We start from the raw sequence: 23,519 nt of genomic DNA, 5'->3' as shown, positions 1-23,519 counted from the left end.
AACTATGCGGTGAGCCGAATCACGATATTGCACGTGTTACATGTGTAATATCATCATTCTAGAAATGAACATTTGTTATTCTACTAGAATATCTTGTCTCATTAGATGTGTTGTGTAATTAATTCGGACTTGATTCTTATATTAATTAACCTTAATGAAAAATGGGAAGAAAATTAAAGAAAAAGTTTTTCTGATTGACAAATTGTGCAAACCAGAACTATTTTTCTTTCTTTCTTTCTTTCTTTAGTTTCTTTCATTCCATAGAGTTACCATTATAGTTTTTCAGCTTAATTTATGCAAATGAAGTTAGGCCAGCAAACGTTTTCTGAATAGCAAACTAGAAAGAAAAAAAGAAGGCCGTAATGATACTTTTACTTCATTAGCATATTTCACTTTTTTATGCAAAACATTTCAAACTGTTCGCTGAAGTTGGTAATTTGTATAATTTGTAACGCGAGAGACACATGACCTATGTAGAGTAGTTGGCTTCGTGTAAGATTTAAAAAAAATGAATTGATGTTTCTTTAAAAACAATTTTCCATTGGGATAGAGATTAAAATTAATTACGGAAGGTTTAGAATTACCTAGCGAGATACTATCTTTCTATTTCTCATTATTTACGAACTATTATTTAGAAATGTTTCGCAAATGAAAATAATATAGACATTGGGAGTACTAATTATTGTTGCTGTTGTTGTTTGTTCGTGCAAAGATTGCAAGATTATTGCATTTAATATTTAAGGCTACAAAAAGAAGTTAGTCAAATCTCATAGTATTGAAGATAAATAGTTAAGAAATTTGTTGAAGAAACGGATTTCAAGGTACTTGTTTACCCTTTAAAATTTCAAATAGAAATGAGAAATTTAGAACATCATCAACCGAAAAAGGTGTTGAGAAATTTAATTAATTTCTCAACACTTTTGAGAATTAAATACAAAAAACAAGCAATGTCATCCATACCTATGGTGAAATCAAAAGCCACATTAACATGTATGGTTCCATTATGAGACCATCGAGTCCTAGCACTTTTCGTTGTTCACATTCTTCGGCTACTTGTTTAAGTTATAAACTTGTTATTGGAGCGTTATCGAAGGCTGGATGATGGCAAAGATGGCATATGCCAAATCCCGTGTGTTAAATCCTATTTGTTTGCCTGAAAAGGCCTTCTGAAAATGATGGAAAACTCCTTTAAGATATCTGTTTTTTACAGCATTGCGTTGCCTTCCACAAAAAATGTATTAATGGTTCTCTATTTTGTAGCTATCCACAAGAGTTTTTTTATGGAAATTCACTCTCTAAATGTAATCGATTTTTCTAAATTGAACTGAAGTTGAAGAGTTGTTCTTGAGAAATTCTTTTCCTCTCATGGTACAATTCCATTAGTAGTTTTTGCATTAGACCTAGATATCCTATCCTTAATTGTTTTGATTTCTAGTGTAATGCATCATCATCTTTAGACAGTGTGAGAAATTATTTTTTCTTTCGTAATATTTACATTTGCCTCCCACTTTCTGAACTTTCCTTGAAAATTTGACTTAAAACAATACCACCTTTTCCATGTTCGTCTTAATGGTTGTTCTTTGCAAAGTTGTTTTTGCGTGCCTTGAAAGATCATAAGGTGGGTCACATTCACCCTCCAAATTCCAATCTTAATACTTGCACTATCTGCTAGGCTTAATTTAAGGAGGATCACCCATCCATGGTCAGACCTATCCTTTGATGTGGAACATATACATGTAACATACAGTAGTCACTCGATATTTTAAATTAGATAAGATGCAAAATCGGTCTATCCTTGTGCCTTTTTGTTATTGGACTACCTGATATTGCAGTATTTCTTGATCACAATATGGCTGTTAGTTGGTGGTCAGAAGATTACCTGCTCAAGGCTTCAAAGCCTGCTGTGCCTATATTGTGATCTCCATTGATATCATCCAGAGCAGTATTTTTCACACAATTCCGGTTACCATCCGTAGTGATACGATGTCCTTCATGATATAGTTCGCCCACCGATTAGAGATCCTTCGACACTTCTGCGCATCTCAGAAAAAAGGAGAATCCATTCGGATAATAGGGTAATCAATCCGTATTGTGGGATGAGTTGTTTATTATTACCGGTCGGAAAATTAACTTCTCTTTTATGATTATTGTAGATAACTATGTTGCTTGTATAACAGTTGGAATATTTTACCTATAAAGCACATGATTTCGCGTGTTGGCGACCAATTCGGACGTCCTTCATTTCTTTCCTACCCCTTCAGCATGAATCGACTTTTCTTGGAAAGACGCGAAGCAGGAACCTACAAACGGTGGGCGAACTATAGTAGCCAATGTATAAAAAAACGGAACTAGCCTTTCTGCTGTTTTGTGCATTGTTAGTAAAGTAGCTTTTTGGTTGGCTTACTAATTTCCCCAACTACAGAAATTATTGCGTCGTCCGTGTCCCTCTGAATGTTTAAGAAACACACCCGAATAGATGGTCTCCACACTCCTCTGGAATGTTACGAGAGGAAAATGTGTAAAAAAAAGTTTGAAGTTCTTGTAAACTGGAAAAATGAGTTTATCTATGAACAGAAACTGAGTGCTGTTAATGAGTATAAGTTTCCAAATTGGTTCCTACGTATTACTCGACAAAAAAAAACCAACTCTTATCTTAATGTTTGTTTGTTTTTAAAAAAATAAAAAAACTTCATTCTAATTTCTCAATTTAATGTATATTTTTAATGTATATATATATATACAATACTCATCTCTCAAATTTTAGTATTTCTTATTTTATGTATTTATATCATGCATAATATAAATAACCACTTAAACAATTTAATGTGTCGATAACTGCTGAAATGTTATTTCTTTCTCCCTATCTTTCTGCGTAAATAATATTTTAAACTAATGGCAATTTTTGTTGACTTATTTTGTGTTTCTTAATTGGCGATTTCTGATGTCTGAAATCGCCAATATTTGAAGAAACATTTCTATGTGTTTCTTCATGCGCTCCACTACATCTGTATATAAGCAATACATCGTCTTCCTTATTTTAATTTCTCTTTGCCATTTTTAACAGCCACGTGAGATTTTAGTAGATTTCTTTTCAGGTTATTGTACTTGATTGTACGAAATATCTTCATAAGTTAAAGTGGCTGTCAAGTAATTTCTGAATTCGAGGATGTTAGTTGTAAAATCGTTGTGATAAAGCCTCGTGCAACATGACAGTTCTTTCCTAGAAGCATTTTAAGAAAGTTTTCTCTTTGTTTCAGGCAGAAACGAAGGTTCTTCAAATAACGAACTGTCTACTGCTCACCGTAAAAGAAACTGAATGCTCAGGATTTCTTATTTCTGGGAAATTACTTTGCATTAGAATTATTATGTTACATTGAGGAAAATAACAAAATCAATAAACTGAGTATTCTCGAAGTTTGAATATCCATAATACATTTTTAACGATATATTGTGTTTTATGCTTTAACCTAGATCCACATAGTACTGCGCAAGGTTTCGAAACTAGATCCGACGTAATAGTATGTCTAATCCTTATTGCCATAGGCTTCAATGTTTCTGTTATTTGCTTGTGCTCTAGATGGTTAGACTGTCCTGTTTTTCGGTATAAAAAACAGGAGTTTCTGGTTAAAGTTCCCACTTTCTCTATATGAAACATGCTAACTCACTTTCAGAAGAAAAGTCGTGAAAAATTTTGTTTACTGGATAAGTTTTGACCGAGACAGGTTTTTCCAGTCAAAGAGAGCATAGTCGTAGCCGACTGAGCTAGGAAGGCTCTTAAAAATATGTAACTGAAACTTTTTGTTGTTGGTGTAGTTGCAATATAATTTTCGATTGAAAATTTTCGTCAAATAAAAAAAAAAAAGAAGTAGTGAAAAAAAAAAGTAGTAATTATTGAAATCCAGCTGGCCAAACCATTCATTGATAAATATTACATAATACACCGCATAAACATAGCAAAGACATACAGTAGAAAATAAACTTTAAGTCCGTTTTGCAACAACCATTATGTTAGATCTGGAATTTGTACCATCGGTAGTACAATTTCCAATATTTTCAATGATAATATTTTTTTTTATTATTTTTATTTCTTTTTTTTATTGATTGATAAAATATTTACACATACAATAAACATCTCGAGTGACATTGCAACTTATAATTTTACAGAATTCAGCAGTAGCTGCTGCATTTTCTACATTGGATTTCAATTAAAGTTTTTAATAATACATATTTTGCCTCTATATTACGTATTTACAACACATGTCCTTCTAATATTAACAATAAAGATTATATAGAATATTTTGAATATGGAATATACAGAAATAATTTTACAGAATTTAGCTCTAAGTGCTTTATTTTCTACATTGATTACAACTAAAAATTTTAATAGTATTTTTTGCCTCTATATCATGTATTTACAACACTTGTTCTTCTAATGTTAACAGTGAAGATAATTCAGTATTTTGTGTATAATATTTTTTTGTTTATATAATTTTTAATTATAAGAATAATTTATTACATTATTTTTTTCATGTTACATAAGAGCATTATATTAATGATGTTATCACATAATAATCAGTATCTTCTTTATTGTTGTATACTTTACTAACTGTTTTATTACATAATCTGCTTCTTTGGTTATAAGGATTAGGTGTCGTTAAGTGAGGCGAGTTAGTCCCACCTACTTCGAAGCTTTGGTTAGCTTTTGTGAAGAGAGTGGGATTTAGGTTTCGCTATTTATGTTGCTGCTACTGTTTATGTATGGCATGTTTGCATTGGATGCTGGCGATTTGGGATGTGTATATTAGTGTTGATGATATACTAACTTAGTTGGTATATTTTCCAGAGTTCGTGGTTTAATGTTCTGTAGTTATCTATGTGTTTTAAATTTTTTGGTAGGTTGTTGAGTTACGTGGGTATCTGATGTGATCTCACAAAAGAACCGTATGAATTGTTGAATGGTGTAGGGATGTAGAGAGTTGTTGTGGGTCGTGCTATACGATATATGTCTCTGTTGTTTCGATAGGTGATGTTGAAGTAATTCCTTGTTAATGTCATGTAGTGTTTCAGGTTTTTAATGATTAGAATCCTGTGTATCGCCATGTGCTTGTCGGATATTGGTTGTTGCGTGCAAGGAGGTGTCCAGATCACTGTTGACGCGATTTTTCTGTGTAATGTTTCTAAGTTTGCTAGATGGCTGCTTGATGTGTTTGCATAGACTGTTATTCCGTATCTGAATGGTGATGCGCAGATATCGTAATAATAATGATTATTAATAATAATCATTATTATTATTATTATTTTTATTATTATTAATATTAAGACGAATAGCAACGTATACGTCCCCATCTCAAAGACATCAATTTCTTTTTGACTGGTGTGCCCTATGTAGTGCACGAACACCCTTGAGTGAAGAACAAATCAAAGTAATTTCTGCAAAATGTTTTGTGTGATCCAAGAACTAATCAGTGCCTCTGTAATTAAAACATTGTCTCTACGCTGTTTCATTTGATTGCGTTAAGTGGCATCCTTAATTCTGTGAACAAACAAAATTATTTGAAAGATTTCAGATAATTGCCTCCTTTATATCTCCAGAGATGAAAGCAATGCGCTATTTTTTTAATTACATAATCTGTAGCTATTTCAGAACTCTTAATTGAGAGCTCAGTAGTCGAAAGAATATTTTATTATGAAAGCATGGCATACAGAAATCATAATTCTGCAAAAAATTCAGGAGTTACATTCTATATACGGAAAATTAATAATGAGTTTTTTTGCAATTGCTTTTATACAAGCTTCCATTAAACCAACAAATGGAAAGAATTTTTAATAGAAATTCTACAAAGGTTTTATTAACCGCATCTCTAAAATAAAAAATAAAAAGATATCTTGATTATAACGGACTCATATAAAAGTAGATAGAGCGGAAATTTCTTTTAAAAATAAGTTACGTTTTAAAGAATCATATGGTGTATTTAGCATTTTAAATTAGAAGTGTGATTTATCATCATGAAATTGAAGATAAAATGCGAAAATAGTAAGGATTTTGTATTAAATATGCTTACTACTAAACCATTGAGTATTATCTCACTGATGAAACTAAGCAACCTCTAGAAAACATCAAGAATTTTGCTGCGATTTCTGGTCCGCCACCAAGAAATATGAGAAATAATGCTAAGAGGTAAAAATTAGTCTCAGCGTGAAATGATGCCAAGTTTTCCGAAAATTATTACGCAGAAAACTATGCATGTAATGTGTTTCTGTGAAGTAGGGATATTGTTTGTTATCACTGAAAGTTACTAGGTTATCCTCGTCTCATTAAAGAAAGTTTTATAGATCAGAACTTAAGTCTTAGTTGCAGAAATATTTTTAGCATTAAAAGTATTTTAAACTGTTTAAAATGTTAAAATATCACTGCATTCTGTTAAATTTCTCTTGTATTTTCACAGATTGCTGTTCTTAATTTCATTAATTCAACAAATGCCATAATATTAATAATTTAAGCAAGTTACCTTAGAATATATATAATGGCCACTTCCTCTTGTTGCAAGAACGGATTAAAGGCAATGGAGCACAGTTTAAAGTACTTCCTCCTACTACTCCGACATTTATATATGTCGAATAGTTAAATCGTTTCTAACATTGCCTCTGGATAGTAACAGAATCTGATCAAAGTGTAGATCGGTTGTGATGGATGATGACTGGTGTGATAAGTCGTTTTAGATGAATATTTAGATAACATGAAGTGATTACTTTCTGAAGAATCCCATCCTGGATAAAAAAAGTGAGGAAATTTCTGAGGAAGAAGGATGTTGCTGTCTTTCCGAAGCCCCTTACTGGCTGACATTGTTGTTTGTATTATTCATTATGTAAATTCTCTCCTAAAATTCTAACAATAAATAATTTCTTTCACCCTTTTTGATAAGTGAAAGAATACATTTTTTATTATAATTATTCTCATATCCACGCTATCACACTACACATCCCATACCCAAACTACTCAACAACCTCATAAAATTTAAACATTTAATTAGTTAGAGAAATTAAAATACAACCTGTGAAAACTGTATTAGCATACGTAGTACTGCAAAATTTGCCATACGTATCACACAAAACCATGTGTTGTGTGATACATACAAACAGCAACAAACGCTAACAACCTCAACAATGAAGATTTTAGTTAATCAGGAAATTTAAATTCAAGAAAGGAAAACTAGAATTAGTTTTCAGAAGATAGATCGAAACCAGTGGGATTACTCCGCTTCATTGTCCTTTTAATAATACTATAAGCACCCATTTTAGTTTCATAAATATATCATTTCTGTTCCTTTACATTATCCTATGCATAAGTTACACACACACTAACTCAAAAATATTTAATTATTTAAATACATTTCTCAGCCTTTTATAATCTTATTTAAAATGAAGTATTTATTGCATCAAACGTAATTACATTACTGCTAAAATTAAAATTAATAAATGCATTGTAATAATATTATTATGTAGTGTATAAATATTGCTATGATAGCGTAATAATGTAATAATATTACTATGGATAATGCAATATATGAAAATATAATGTAATAAAAATAATTATTATTATCAAAATTAATTATGCAGTGCATATGTATATATAATGTAAATGTACCGGTTGATTATAAAATAACGTCAAGTGTTCAGAACCCTCTAGCGAGTAATGTATTGGACGAAACATTCGGTAGACAAACACAGTGGAACATGGGGATTCGATTTAACGAGAAAAAAGTAAGTACTAAAAGTCGCCAAGAGGGAAAATTTTGGCGCTGCCAAATTAATTTTAGTAGGTGTGACTAATAAATGACTAAATGGCAAATGAGAGACAGCACACATCAATTTCATGATGTTTATTGTTAATTTCAAATGAGGTTCAATATGACCACCATCCTGATGTTCCAGGAACTGCATACGGTGCACGACATTTTTCACAGTGGTTCGCAACATATCGGAATTGGTTTGTCTCATGTGTAACGTTATATGATCTTTCAAAGTAGGAATATCGGGTACATGTCCTTGATACACAATGCTTTTAAGAAATCCGCACAGCAAAAAGTCACAAGGATTGAGATCATGCGATCTCGGTGGCCATGGCGTGGGAAATGCACGACTAATGATTCTTCTGTCAGAGAAATGTTGTCGCAAAACACGCTCTACCTGAAGTCCGATGTAGGGTGGTGCACCATCCTGCATGAAGATGGTCGAATCCATCATCCATCAACATCCTCTTTGCTGCAGTTGTGGAACCACAAAGTTCTGTAGCATATTGGCATATCTGTTAGTATTGACAGAACAGGTCACTGGTCCTTTTTGACGATTTTCCTCGTAAAGGTATGGACCGATGATAAAAGATGCCTTAAATCCGCACCATACTGTGACTTTGGGAGAGTGGAGGGGATCTGCAGACACACGTGCAAATTAGTTACAGCCCAAATGCGACAGTTGCGTGTGGTAATATCGCCGTTCAAATAAAAGTGTGCTTCGTCACTCCATAAAATCTGCCACGGCCATGCATCATCCACTTCCATGCGCGCTAAGAATCTCAAAGATAAGTCGAGTGGTGTGGTCGCATCACCAGGGTGTAATTCTTGAACATGACTGACTGATTTTATAGGGATAAAACTTCAACATCTGATGTAGGATTTTCCACACCGTTGTGTATGCGATATCCGTTTGCCGGGATATTGCTCGTGCACTGCTGGTACCCTGCACATTCGTCATCTCCTGTCCGAATCAGTTGTCGTAAGTTTGTTACGCTAATCGGTCCTTTTCGTAAATTTTTCATCCCGAAAATCACGAAGACAAGCACTGGCATTATTGTTCCGCTGATAATAGAGTTTGACTAACAAAGCACGCTCACGTAAGGTAAGAGGCATCGAAAAGCAGTTCGTCTACGAATGATAAGAAATCTCACAGTTCGTCTACGAATGATAAGAAATCTTTCCTTTTATTGCATGATCCCCCACATAAAAAGAAACGCGATAATGCAAATTAATGCATTTTACTTGGTAAACAGCGCCAAAAAATCCCCTGTTGGCGACTTTTGGTACTTTTTTTTTTTTTTTTTTGTTAAATCGAAACCCCATGTTCCACTGTGTACGTCTACCGAATATTGGTGTGTTGTCCAATACATTACTCGCTAGAGGGCTCTGAACACTTGACGTTATTTTATAATCACCCGGTATATGGATACGCGGTATATGTTCTTATATGTAAAAATATTAATTGATTATGTAAAAATTATTATTATTACTATTATTGATTTAATTATGTCAATAAAATTAAATATAGTTGAAATGTTAATGAATATAATGAAATGAGTTTCATTATATTCATCTACATCTTGTAAGGTACCAGACCTATAGAGAAACAGTGCGCATTTAGTGCATAACTCGTAAACCTAGCTAGGCTGACAGCAAGTGAGAAATTGCTGTCAGCCTAGCTATTATTTTATAATTATTTTATATAAATTATTTTACTAAGACATTTATGGAATTCATACCTCAGAATGTATCGAAAATTGATTATGCAAGTTTGATGCAAATTTACCACCGCTTCGAAATCGTAGTTTCTGATATTAACGACTGATTTCCCAGCACATTTATCAGATCAATTATGGTCGCAGTCACCGCAATTGATCTGCGTGATGATTAATTAAATATTTCCCGGATGTAACATGTGAGCAGTTACTGTATCGCGTATTGTTGTCAGTTCTCGCTTTCTCCTTGTTAAACCGAATTATTTCATACTGAGAAAGTTATTGGAAAAGAGCAATCAACACGTAAACCAAACGTTCAGTTAACGTCGGGAATTATTGCGGTAAACGAATTAGTCAATTTAAGAGTCTAATTTTTATAAATTATTCAAATAATGTACGAATGGTAACAACTGGCGCTTATCGCACTACGGTGTAATTAGTTTCATTTTTGAAGCAGGAAATTCGATTGTATTTCAAACGCTTGCCGTATTTTTTAAAAAGGAATTTCATATTAGCGGAAATTTCTTATTTCCTCTTAATTAGCACCTACCAAAGTAGGAGCTAAATGTATCAATCATAATCAAATTATATTTTAAAGTATTTTATATTTATTACTTATATAGTTTCAGTTTATATAAAATTCTATTCTTTGGCTTAATCTTGGTTGATTTAACAATGAGTTAGCTATTTACTCTTATAGACTACTTGAATATTTCTCTCAGTAATCCAGTGTTGATTCAAGTCATCTGTTGGACGTCTTATAGATTTATTGTAATGCAAAACATATCCAGACCTCTTTTTTCGTTTTTTTTTTACTATCGCATAACGATGATGAACCTAACATTGCACGTTGCAAAAGCAAGGAATATACTACGTAGTCTCCTATGGGTGTGCATTGTGTGTCTTCTGGCTGTCCTCGATTATCATCGACTTATATATTAGTCAGTAATCACCTGTGTGTGTGAGTGGGTGGGTATGGGTTACCTTCATTGGCGCGATGAAGGTAATAAGAAACCCAAGAACTTACGGCATATATTCAAAACCGAAAAGAATAAGACAACGCTGAAGAAAAAAAAAATAGACTAGTCCTCTAGATTACAGTGCTTCCCAAACTTCTGGATGTCAGGGCCCTCTTTGGAAAAATTAAAATATATCACGGCTCCCCTCGAAACAAAATCGTAATATAGACATATTATTATATTTATATTCAATACAAAAATATCGCAAAAATCAAATGTAAATATTACATTTTTAGCATGTTACATACACATTTGACATGTCATATTATCTCATATTTTTATATAGATAGATTTATTGTACATTTGCAGTACAAGCACATGAAACGTAAAACGAATAGTAATAAAGAAAGAATTAAAAGCATAAAAGAAGTTTCATAACAATTTAATGTGATGGACGTGTTTCAATACTACTACACCAATATCGGGTGAAATATTTGAAACTGCAATTCTTAGATTTCTGCTTTGAAATGAAACTTATATGAATAAGCATATATTTACTAATATTCATTAAGCGCCGAAATACGCAGGAAGCAACTTTTGTGAACCCGCACCAATGTGTGTTTTTTTTTACATTAAAATATAAAAAAATAACAAAACAGAAATGATAAAATAATAAAAAGTAAATAGGTTTCTTTTAAAATAAATAGAATCTACTTAGTCTTAAAAGATTTTAAATTTGTTTTCATTATTTCACGGCCCCTCCCCCTCAACAAAACCTACCCCCCCCCCCAAGTGGGCCGGGGCCCACAGTTTGGGAAGCGCTGCTCTAGAAGTGTATCATTAGATTAGAATGTATTAGACACTTCTGCTAGAACATAATAGGCTTGGCAGCATTGCTTCCTATGGAAGATCCTTAGAACCTTCTTTGGAAGAACAGAAGGTGCTAGTAGCTTTATATGTTTTTGTTTTTGTTTTTCCTTGAGAATATTTTTTCTTAGTACTGACAACGAGCAAAGCCTATGCACCATTATTATTCATAAAGAAAACATGATTTCTTTAGAACTAGACACTAAATTATGTAACGAATTGGGGAGGAGTAATTACACTATTTTCTGACATTAGGCTGAGGAGCAAACGTCTATATTATGTATAATATTTTTGACAAGAAAGTTTGGGCCTTTCAAATCTAAAAATAGCCGTACATAATTTATTAATAAACATTCACATTGACCGTGATCAATAAAAAGAATATAAATAAAATAAAGCCTAAATCACTCTAATGTATGTTTACTATTATTATTTTTGCTTCACAGTTTTTGTATTTCAGTGTGTCGTCCAACTACACAACCCGACAATTCGCACTATGACCGAGCTGAACAACAGCCATCAATCTGACATCAATCGGGACTATTGTAACGAACTTTGTTTCCTTCAAGAACTGACCCAAGATATTTTACAATTCTGATCGATACTGCTTGCATAGTAAGGTATAGTAGTTTTGCGCAAGATGTAAAGTAGTCATTTGTCGTTCTATTTTCTTTTGCATACTATTTATTTCGGACGTTCTGGAACAACTTTTTTCTTTCTTTTTATCTTTATTTATTTTTTAATTCAATTCAGAAAGTCTTCTTTGATTAAGGAATTCATAATAACGCGTAATAATCTTTTCATATCGCCTTCTTTAAACTAAATTCTTATGCTGTTTTACTATTTCCAAACTATTAAATTGCCCGAATCTTTGATCTTATCTGCATCATTTTCTTTAGAATTTTATTATTTGAGTGCAGGCAGCTTGACTAAATCGCTAAAAACTGCTCAGTTCAGTTTGTATTTATAATTATTTTCTCCTTTGGGTCGGTGATTTCTTTATAGTATGCTCATTAAACTTAACCGAATACGTTTTTATTTGTCAAATCTTTGGGGGAAAAAGCAGTCTCTGCACTTGTTAAATATTTCATTGATATCTTATTACTGGCTTTTAATATAACAATTTCGTTTAGCATAGCATTAGAAAACAGAATTGGAGGTTCGTCGCTATGGTAACAGTTTTAGCTTAGCACTAGTGACAACGCAACAGAAATAATATGTGTTGTATTACAGCACTATAATTGACTTATAAGTTGAACTGCATAATCCAACATTGAGCAAATACGCCAGTATTACAGTATTTGCCCAATAAATCCCCCAGCAAAATTCTCTTTGAAGGGTGATCAAAAATCTTAGTTACGGAACTATATAATTAACATTATATTTTTATGTAGAATATGAACTAAGGCAGGGCTGTCCAACTTTAGGTAATCCGACGACCGCATTAAAAAAAAAATATCCGCATCACAATGCGTATCTAATAATTTGGTGAGCAGCAGCGACACAACCTCGAAAGCTGAAGAAACGATCAACACTAATTGCGCACTAATCGCGTGCAAATAGTGTCGAGATCCCGGATCATGCGCGTTGGAACAAAACAGTGTAAGAACACTTCTTTGACTAATATTTGAAAAAAACATGTGGGTACATAGTGATGTAAAAGCTCCAAATAAAATTACCAACATCGAGATTATCGATTACTGATGGAATTAAAATATCTAATATGCATTCGATTCAAATTGTCATTTTATTTTTCGCTCGTGAAAATCAAAAACCCACAGGCAAGCCGCATGCGGCCCGTGGCAGTGCTTTGGACAGCACAGACCTAAGGTATGACCCAAGCTATAAAGGTAAATTGGATTTTTTTCCCTCTCTCTTCCGTTGGGATAAAATCATTGTGATATTGGTTTTAATGACCTAGCGTTTCATTAGTTTTTATATAGGCTATACTAGATATAAATTACTTGTAATAATTATAATGACTGAATAATATAAGCTCGTAAACACAAGAAAGATATTTAATTATCTTTCTTGTGTTTACGTTTCCAGACCCAAATATTTCTGTCTGGAAATAGCAGACCATCTTCAGTGGCACTACAAGAACAGTTTTTTTTTTTTTAATATACAAGGTGGAATACTAACAATAGATCGTTTAAAAATGGAATAAGCCGCGTGATGTTATATCCCTAAGTATTAAAGGGAATATTATTAAGCAGAGACATGATTGAAATAAAGATATTAATTAATAATATTAAATAACATAAAATTAATATGAATTAATGAGTTATCCTGATGAGACTTTCCCAGATTTTTGATATAGATATACTGTCATTCCGATTCAGGTTATGACGATGGAGTAAGGCCTCTACGCTTTCTTTGAATAAACGTACAAAATTATAACGGGATCTATGTAATAGGCGAGTTTTTGATCAAAGGATGTTGTGGTTAGTTTCAATCCCGTGCTGAGCCAATCCAGATTTTTCAGGTTTGTTCTGATGAATGGAGGATTGATGCTCTTGGATTCGTTTTTCAAGAGAACGTCCAGTTTGTCTAAAATAGGAGAGATCACAGTTGCAGGGAATTTGATAAACTCCAGGAAGAGATATAGTTGAGCGTTTGTCTGTAGGAGAAGGAAAATGGGAAGATAATTTGTTAATAGGTGAATACGTAGCTGTTAACTCATATTTCTTCAGAATTCTTGCGATAGGTTCTGAAATCCCGGAAATGTATGGAAATGGAACTCGACGTATTGAATCTTTTTTGTGGTGGATTATAAGAATCGAGAAGATGTTGAGTACTCTTTTGGGAAAAGCCATTGAGTTTCATGTGCTGTTTTTTAACAAGGATGATGGGCTAATTCTTTAAGAATATAACCACCTGTGAACGTTGGTTTCCTGTAAACTGTAGTTGTAAGAGTATTTGAAGGTGACCGGATGAGGAGAACGTCTAAAAAAGATAACCGGTTGTTTTCTTCCATTTCCATAGTAAACTTTATACGATGATGTAAGGAATTGATACTGTTTAAAAAAGAAGGTAAGGATTCTTTGTTGTGCGGCCAAACAGTAAAGATATCATCTATATATCTTATACAAAAGGATGGTTGAGGGAAAAAAGATGAGAAGAGGACTTTTTCTAGATGTTCTAAATAAAAGTTGGCTGAAGCAGGAGAGAGAGAGAGGACTTCCCATGGCCGTTCCTTCTACTTGGCTGTAAAATTTGTTTTGACATAAGAAATACCCAGAGTGTATTACGAAATCGAAGTTTTATAATGTCTTCTGGAAAGATGTCAGCAAGTGTTAATTTTAAAGTCTCTTTGAAAGGTACATTTGTATATAAAGATTCCATATCAAAGCTCACCATAAGATCTGTAGGCTGCAATGAGACATTTTTCAATTTTTCTAAGAAATCTGAGGAGTTTTTAGAAAGGAACTATAGTTGCCTATGTGAGATTTCAATAATTTGGCTAGATATTTGGCTATACGGTAAGTAGGAGAATCAACAATCTACTATTGGACGAAGAGGAAAGTCATTTCAGGAAAGTCAGAAAGGAAACTAAAGAAATTAAATTCTCTTTTAGATGAAGTCATCAGTTTAGATAGAGACACAATTGAAAGACTTAAAACTCATTTTGCAAGACCTCGTAGATTTTATGGTCTTCCTAAAATACATATGAAATTCCCTGCAACTGTGATCTCTCCTATTTTAGACAAACTGGACGTTCTCTTGAAAAAAGAATACAAGAACATCAATCCTCCATTCATTACAACAAACCTGAAAAATCTGGATTGGCTCAGCACGGGATTGAAACTAACTGCAGCATCCTTTGATAAAAAACTCGCCTCTTACATAGATCCCGTTATAAATTTGAACGTTTATTCAAAGAAAGTGTAGAGGCCTTACTCCATCGTCCTAACCTGAATCGGAATGACTGTTTATCTATATCAAAAATCTGGGAAAGTCTAATCGGGATAAATCATAATTCATATTAATTTTATGTTATTTAATATTATTAATTAATATCTTTATTTCAATCATGTCTCTGTTTAAACATATTCCCTTTAATACTTAGGGATATAACATCACGCGGCTTGTTCTATTTTTAAATGATCTATTGTTAGTATTCCACCTTGTATATTAAAAAAAAAAAAAACTGTCCTTGTAGTGCCACTGAAGATTGTCTGCTATTTACAGACCGAAATATTTGGTTAATTAAATATCTTTGTTGTGTTTATGTGCTTATATTATTCAGTCTTTATGTCGCAAGTATCCTTAAAACATCAAATAATTATAATGTTTTCTATTATTAGTCATTAAACTGTCTTATTATAAAAATACTTTTATCAAGGCGTAGTGAAGAGTGTTTTAAAAAATTAATGAAATCAAAATATAATAAGTTTGGCATGTGAAATTGGCGGAGAAGGATTCGATGATCTTACTTCGACAGATATCGAAGAATTGTTAATTGATAAACCTCTTAGCGAAGACGAAATAGCGGAGATTGTTTCTGAGACTCCTGAAAGCGAAGAAGTTAATGATAATGATCAAGATAATCCTACTTTTACTGCTGATATTATTAAAGGAGGTCTTACATTGGCCAGTAATTTAGGCAATTATTTTGCCCGACATGATCCAAATGAAGAATGCTGGGAAGTTTTCACGTGAGCTTAAGTTGCTAATGTCTTAATACAGAGAATTATATCGCGACTTATCTAAAGCATCAACAATGCGATTAATAACTGAGTTCATGCCTAAAACTACTGAAACAACCATTTGTACTTTTGTTCAAGACATGACAAGAAGAATTCCACAAGTTGAGGCGGAAGTCGATGACGATAACACCATATCTAGTAGTTCTAGTGATATTACAGTCTCACGAAAACAAAATCTTTCGCGTTTATTGTCAGAAACTGATAGCGAATAACATAATTTTTTTTATAGGATCGTTAGTAAACAATTGAAATATGTTTTTTTAAAGTTATTAAAATTCTTTATATGTATGTGTGTTCTCCATGAAATGTAAATAAAAATCTTATGATCCAAACGAATTTAATCTTTCTTTTTTTCATTATTTTACTTATATTTCAGGTTTGGAACCAATCTCCACTTTTTCTATGAAGTCAGTAGTTCTTTTTACGCGAATTCAATTTACGCGTAATTTTTAGGAACGTATCTATCGCGTAAAAAGAGGTTTAGGTGTACTTTGGATTAGTGGAGGATTATAAATTACAGAGTTCGCTAATGGTAAATCACAGTAATCTGATTATCGATGTGGTTATTACGTGATCACCTCTCAGTTGGTATCCATTCTGTTAAATTCCATAATTGGATTGTCCAAAGAGAACTGAACGTGCGAGTGCTTTATACGTGCGCAAGTCTGTTGTGCATCCATAATTAATATAAGAGAATAATTTACTTTTTGTTACAGTACCAGACAACGTAATCTATTTCTTACTCGATTGTACTATAGAGTCCTGCCTATCTTGATAAAGTGGTGTGTAAACGCTACGGCTACTCTAACAAAAAAAAATTTAATCTTCAGTCCTTTATTCCTTTGTTGACTGAGATACACAGACTGCGACCTTTTTAACGTAAATTTATTTTAATTTGATATGCAATTCAAATTTTAACAAAAACGATTACATTTAATTTTATCCACATGTGAAAATGAATAACATTTTCCCATTCTTATAATATTAATACATATTATGTATTTGGTTTAGTTGAATATTATTATCACAAATATATAACATTAAATAACAAACTTTTATTGAGAAACAAGCTTTAATATGAATATATAAAAAAGGCTTAGTTACATGGTGAGTGGATATAAGAATTGAATCTCTATAATAGGCAGCGCATGAATATTTGGGTCCATGAGAAAGTTATAGGAAGGCGTCGGAGTGAGTGAGGGGGGGGGGGGAGAGATAAAGACCATCTATGAATGGGCTAGTGACACTACCATATTATCTATGCATCATTCATGTTAGACTTCGAAAGAAAACTTAATGTAATTTAATTAAAATTGGTACAATAATAGTTCCAGATAATTCCAAAAATTAACAATACGATTTGTATTCAACATAACTATCAAATTAATATATTTATTATAGTCGATAGTAAACCATAGTAATTGGGGATGTAGCTCAGTGGTAGAGCGTTCGCTTTGCATGTGAAAGGTCCCGGGTTCGATCCCTGGCATCTCCATTTTTTAAATTTTCATTCCTTTGAATAATCATTGATTACTTTCGGTTACTTAAATCGCCATGAAAATTGTACAGGAAGATATTCCGATTAATTTAACTTTTAATTAATTGAAAGGAATAATTGATCTGTCATTTACTTCCATTTATTTCAAGCAATTCGAAGATAAAAATAATCGTGATATGAAAATTACATCTAGGAATGCCTTTCCATGGTCTGAACTATATCTCCGTCCTTCCAAAGGAATTTAAATAGTTGTGGTAAATAAATAAATAGCAGAATACCTTAGTAAATGAGGCAGACATTAAATGTCTGTCGATTTCCTTTACTTATTTCTATTTGTTAACGCTGAACTTTTGAAACTGAAAATACAGAAATATTATTTCAAGCAATTTTCATGATGATTTTAAAAATATAAAATTAAATTGGAAAACTAAGAAAAATACACATGAATAGCACCAATACAAGCTAAGAATTATAATAAGTTCTGAAGTGAAAGTAAAATATAAGATGAAATTAGCGAAGTGAGTTAATAGAAATCTGAAGGAATTATTTAGTTATGCATGCTCCGTAACACATTACCGAAGACAACGCGACATTGTCCTCCTTTTCTAAGTAACTGGATTTTTATCCTGTTTTCGAAGTGAATAACCTTTATGACAAATTTTCAACTGAATTTGAGTAACATGAGCGGAGTAAGGTCAATCGATGTCGGTGGAAAATGACTGGATCCGCCTTTGTATATCCAAACATCTAGCACGATGACATTTAGGAGTGAGGGGGAGTACGATATCCTGCTGACATTTGAAAGGAGGTTGTCAAGAAGTTGTCTACTTGTGTTGTTACAAACAACCGAACCATATTTAACTATGCACGACCTGTTACAGATTTTTCCACGAAGAAGGGTCTTACACTTTCCACACTTGTTTGAATTAGTTCCTTGTTTGAAAATATGTACAATCAAGGAATCTTCAATTACTCATAGTTAACAGAAGTGAAATGGCATAGCGATGGCACGCACGCACGCACACACAGACACACACGAACAGGATAAACAAAAATAATGATGCTTTTTGTTGTTGTTTGTTTGTTTCTGCATATATGTGTGCTCGGTAATTTTTGCTGTAGGATCTATAGTATTCGGTTATAGATGATTCTTCATAAATGATTTCGATTTATTCTATCAAATATTGTTTATGCGTGCGTGTGTGTGTGTGTGTGCGTGCGTGCTGATTTATGGATTCTTATTTTTATTTTTCCAATCTAACCGTCTCTATAGTTCGTTATCCTCCAAAAGCGTTTATTCCTTCCTTTACAGTTTAGATTATATCTTGACTATTAACAATTATCCATACATAGTTAAATTCCTTTTACTGGGATAAGAAAACCACGAGACATAAAAGATGTATCTTTTATGAAAGGTATAACTTATTATAATTTTATGAGATTGTATCGAAATCTTATAAGTTTAATGAAAAATCTTTTTAATAATTCTCATTTGAATAAATATTTTCAAATATAATTATAGATATTCATTTTTAATATAGGATTATTAAGTTTTTTTTTAATAATAATAATGGTTAACAAGCTATTATAAGAGAAAACAATATCAGTTTAAATGAAAAATACAGAAATATGTTCAACGAAAATTAACTCTAAAATTATTTGTGCTAGATCACTAGGAATAGTAAATGAAAGTAGAAAAAAATGAGCTAAACGAAAAATTAAATTACAGACCAAAGTGTTTTATGTGTTTTCTAATTTAATATACTTTGAAATATGTTGGAAATAAATGAAACAAAATTACAGATAGAAAATATATTGACATAAGCCGAAAAATATGAAAAGATGAATTTTATATTGATAACCTAATTTTAGAACATTAATGATATCACGTGATCTGGACATATGTAAACTACGGAGACCCAATCAGCGTTTACGTTTCTACATAAAATTGCAGCAAACAACCTGGAAGCAAATGGATTTTCGGATAATCGAAGTACTTTGCGAAAGACATTATTAAGACTGGCGTGCCAATTTCAACATTCCTTTATTGAAATACTGTTAAGGACTCATTGCGTTGGCTTAGTACCAAATGGAGATAACACGAATGGAATTGCTGAGAAATCTTTATATTTAAAAAAGATAACTGCGTATGAGTTGGATCTTTTCTTTATTGAGTAAACAGAAAGCTGAAAAAATGTATTTTTCACTGTAATACAAACTTTATTGCATATATTAAATCATAACTGAAGTTTTATTTCTATAGTTTTCTTTACATTTAGCTCTAAAAATGAGATACTGTTTTGTTTTGTAGTATATGAATTTGACCCATCGAATTCGTTAAGTGTTTATGTCCGTTATATGAATAAATGACCTAAACAATTACCAATTAATTTTATCAGTTCACGATTAATTTCTTTTATTTCACTCATTATGCTTGACATTAATTTACTGGACAGTTTTTCACTAAACATGCTTGCTTCTATTACCCTTGAGAAAATTAATTTAATTACCTTTATAGGAAAGGAGAGGAGAAAAAAAGAAACCACATAACTGTTTTTAAAACTTGAAGGGGAAAATGCATTATGTACAAGATAATTATTATCTTTAAATTAGTCTGCCTCAAAAAAAAAAAAAAGAAAGAAAGAAAGAAAGAAGTAAATACATAAATAAAAACCCGACGGTAATTTCATATCTTCTACAAAGGAACCGACCGTGATAGAGAGAGAAAGATCTTTGTTTTGTTTTTAGTAATAATCCCTATGCACATATTAGATTTGTTTTATTCGTCCGTATACGCTCTTTAGTATGAATACATTAACAGCTTTTGTTATGAATGTATGGATTTTTTTTAAATTGTTTCAGTCAATCAGAAGACGACACAAAATTATCCGTTACAAATGAAAATTAAATAGCGTTCTTAGTTCAGGTCTTTTGATAATGGTTGGTATGAGCATGCATGAATACTTTTGCAAAAAGCACCTTTTTATGTTTGAAATTATTTCCACAATTGTTGGGAAGATTGAAAGGTCAAGGAAGGATTAAAAATATATAACAAGTATTTGGCTATTAGTAATGTCAAACAAGCAACCTGTGCTGGAAAGTTGCCTGTTACAATAGCCGATTGTATCGTCCAAAATGTTGGTTTGCAAAACGTCGCATCCTGATATTATTTTAAGACTTTTTTTTACGTTTGTTGAAACGCATAAAGCACTAAAAACACAATCCAAATATCCCTGTATACGAAATTCATTCGTCCAGTGTGCAGAATGATATAACTAATATCACGAGACCGCCTTATGCACGAATAACAGATGAATTTTCTATTCTATTAATTCCATAAAATGTCTAATAACATCCTTGTGGGTGTCTGTTGCCACGATGATTTCACTGTCCTTGTGGATCTATTTCCACGAGTCTTCAAGGCCTTCAATACATGTATTCAAGTATTGGATATACTCAACGAATGGAGATCAGTCGGTGGTACATATGAACCATGACTAGAGAATAGCACACCCATTTCTTCAGTATCGAAATTATGTACTGTTTGATACAGAAGGCGATTTTGATGATTTTGTGAAGACAGGGCATTCTGGAGGTCAGGTCTGGAATCCTGTGGCCATCAGAATCATGGTTCCTATACTCTAAATGTTGTATGGCGATTTTTGTCAAGATTGGCAATCACTTGTCGATAGTATATGAGGTGCCACACCTTCTGCTCTCTAAGAGAATCTGCATTCCATGCTGTTTTACAGTTTTGTCGTTGGACGATGGTGTCATTTTGTGCGACATATTCCCCATGAAAGCACCAGACATTCGTTCTGTTCTCCGGTGATCACGAAATTGTCAAAGTCTCTAGCATTTTACCTTTCTCAACTTTAACACTTGTAATACTCTGGTTTGCACAACATATATCTAATTAAATCATGCTAGTGTATGGTGCTACATGTATCCTCATAGCTACCTGGCTTTTCGACTGTAGATGCAGGTGATCATAATTCAATACTGTTTAGAACCTTTTAGAGTATACAGAAGTACATAACAAAGACAGAAAACAATAATTTTTGATCATGTGATTTTTTTGTTTCATAATCCCAAATACGTGAAATGTGATTTTTTTTTTAAATTAACTAATTCGGAAAACGAAGCGCTTTGTTATAGGATCCCTTCATTTTTCAACTGACTCCACTTTTCTTGCATAGTAAAGAGATTTAAATAAAGACATTAATTGAGGTAGAACCATGTAGCTTATACATTATTCTACATATTCCCCACGAAGTGTTATACACTTGTTACAGCTCTGCTGCATCATTTGCAATCCTCTGAGAAACAAGACTACAATTGTTTTTCAAGAATAGTATAAGACTATATGTGTACCTTTGAGTAATCATATTAAAGAAAGTGAGGGTGGAATTCCATGAACCCTTTTATGGTGTAAATCAGCTTAAAGCAAAATACCTATCTACGACTGAAACAGTAATCTGCACCTCATTTCCCTATACTATGAGTCATATTATTAACCTAATACTGTTTCCGTTGCATTAACATTAGACATCAAAATTGGATTCGAGGTTTTCCGAATGAATTATTACGTTTTAGTTCCTTACTACTTGAATATACATATGGTGATCAGATTAGCAACTTAATTATTGAGCGATGTAACCCATTGAAAATTGTTGATCACAGTAATCCTCTGCTTTTAGGTAATGCATTTGCGTGTTATCTCTAAATAAATCAGGCGAGAGATAATTATTCTTGTCGGCACATGATCCGGTTCTACACTGCATTATGAATTGTATTCAAAGCGAAATGTTGATATGCATAAGCGGAGAGTGGAAAGCAATTTGCAGCCAACCATTACTAGTGTGTTTGATAATGAATAAGATGATTATCTGTGAAGAATCAGTTGAGCTGATGGTTTAGAAGCATTTGTGGTACTTGAGGTTACAATATGAGCGATAATACCTTCGCCGGCAGTCGCATCTAATGTTCAGTTTGGCCTGTTTTCTAACAACAATAGATTGGCTGTATTCCAAACACCTTCTAATGTTTTTTTATAAACTTTTCTGTGAAGTTTTATTTTTCTCTGTCCGTTTATTGGGCGCATATGATTGTTAACTACTCGTTATTAACAATTTTTCAGACTCTCCGCAAGCTATTAACGACCAAAATATGACGGGATACTAAAACTGCAGTGTTTTACAACTTTGGTCAGAAAATCGTCTCCTCTAAAATTATAAAATTGAATTATGCTGCTACTCGCGTGTACAACACACGCACACACACACACACACACACACACACACACACACACACACACACACACACACACACACACACACACACACACACACACATATGCACACGCACCACTAAAGCAAAATCGAAGCTCCGCGTGTAGTTGAATAGAACGTGCTCCGGATTTTCTTGGAAACTGGGCTCCCTGGGGAATATATTACATGTCCAATCTCTTGAGAGGTTCATGTGAAAGTGATTACCAGGACTCACGTTTCTCTATTTTTAATTTATTTTCACTCGAAGAAATCCTCATAAGAATGCATTTTTAGATTGCCTTATAAATCCCGCTTACACTTTTGTTCTTTTTTCTTTCTTTTCGTGTGAATACAACACTTGAAAAGTAAACATTTTCGGATGACACACCGAAAGAAAAATCGCATGATACTGAAGACAATAACGATGCTGACCGAAATAATACCTCGTGCTTAAAGTAAATCCCAACAAGACAGTCGCGAACTTCCTAAAAAAAAAATGAAATATCGAGAGATTTAAACTTTAAAAGAACACAAAGCAGCGCAGTATGTGGTTTCGGATTCTAATATCAGACCGTCATTTCGAAGTGTAATAAATACTTATAAACTTTCCTATTATAAAATCTAAAATATTATTTCGACTATTATAATTAATAAAAATAATTATGTTCTTCAAAGACTTTAGGAATTTTCTTTTATTTTAAATTAAAG

At 32.6% G+C, this 23,519-nt stretch overlaps 1 non-coding gene across 1 annotated transcript; it reads left to right on the top strand.

Annotated features, from left to right (window-relative positions):
* The first annotated feature begins 17,466 nt into the window (after positions 1-17,466).
* TRNAA-UGC (transfer RNA alanine (anticodon UGC)) lies at positions 17,467-17,538 on the top strand. Its single transcript has one exon. It is a non-coding gene; the product is annotated as a tRNA-Ala (tRNA).
* The last annotated feature ends 5,981 nt before the right edge of the window (positions 17,539-23,519 follow it).

The sequence above is a fragment of the Typopeltis vanoorti genome, chromosome 11 (assembly GCF_054136105.1).
Source record: "Typopeltis vanoorti isolate ZY-2024b chromosome 11, IOZ_Tvanoo_1.0, whole genome shotgun sequence".
Taxonomy (NCBI): Eukaryota; Metazoa; Arthropoda; class Arachnida; order Uropygi; family Thelyphonidae; genus Typopeltis; species Typopeltis vanoorti.
This window is presented reverse-complemented; position numbering and strand designations above follow the sequence as displayed.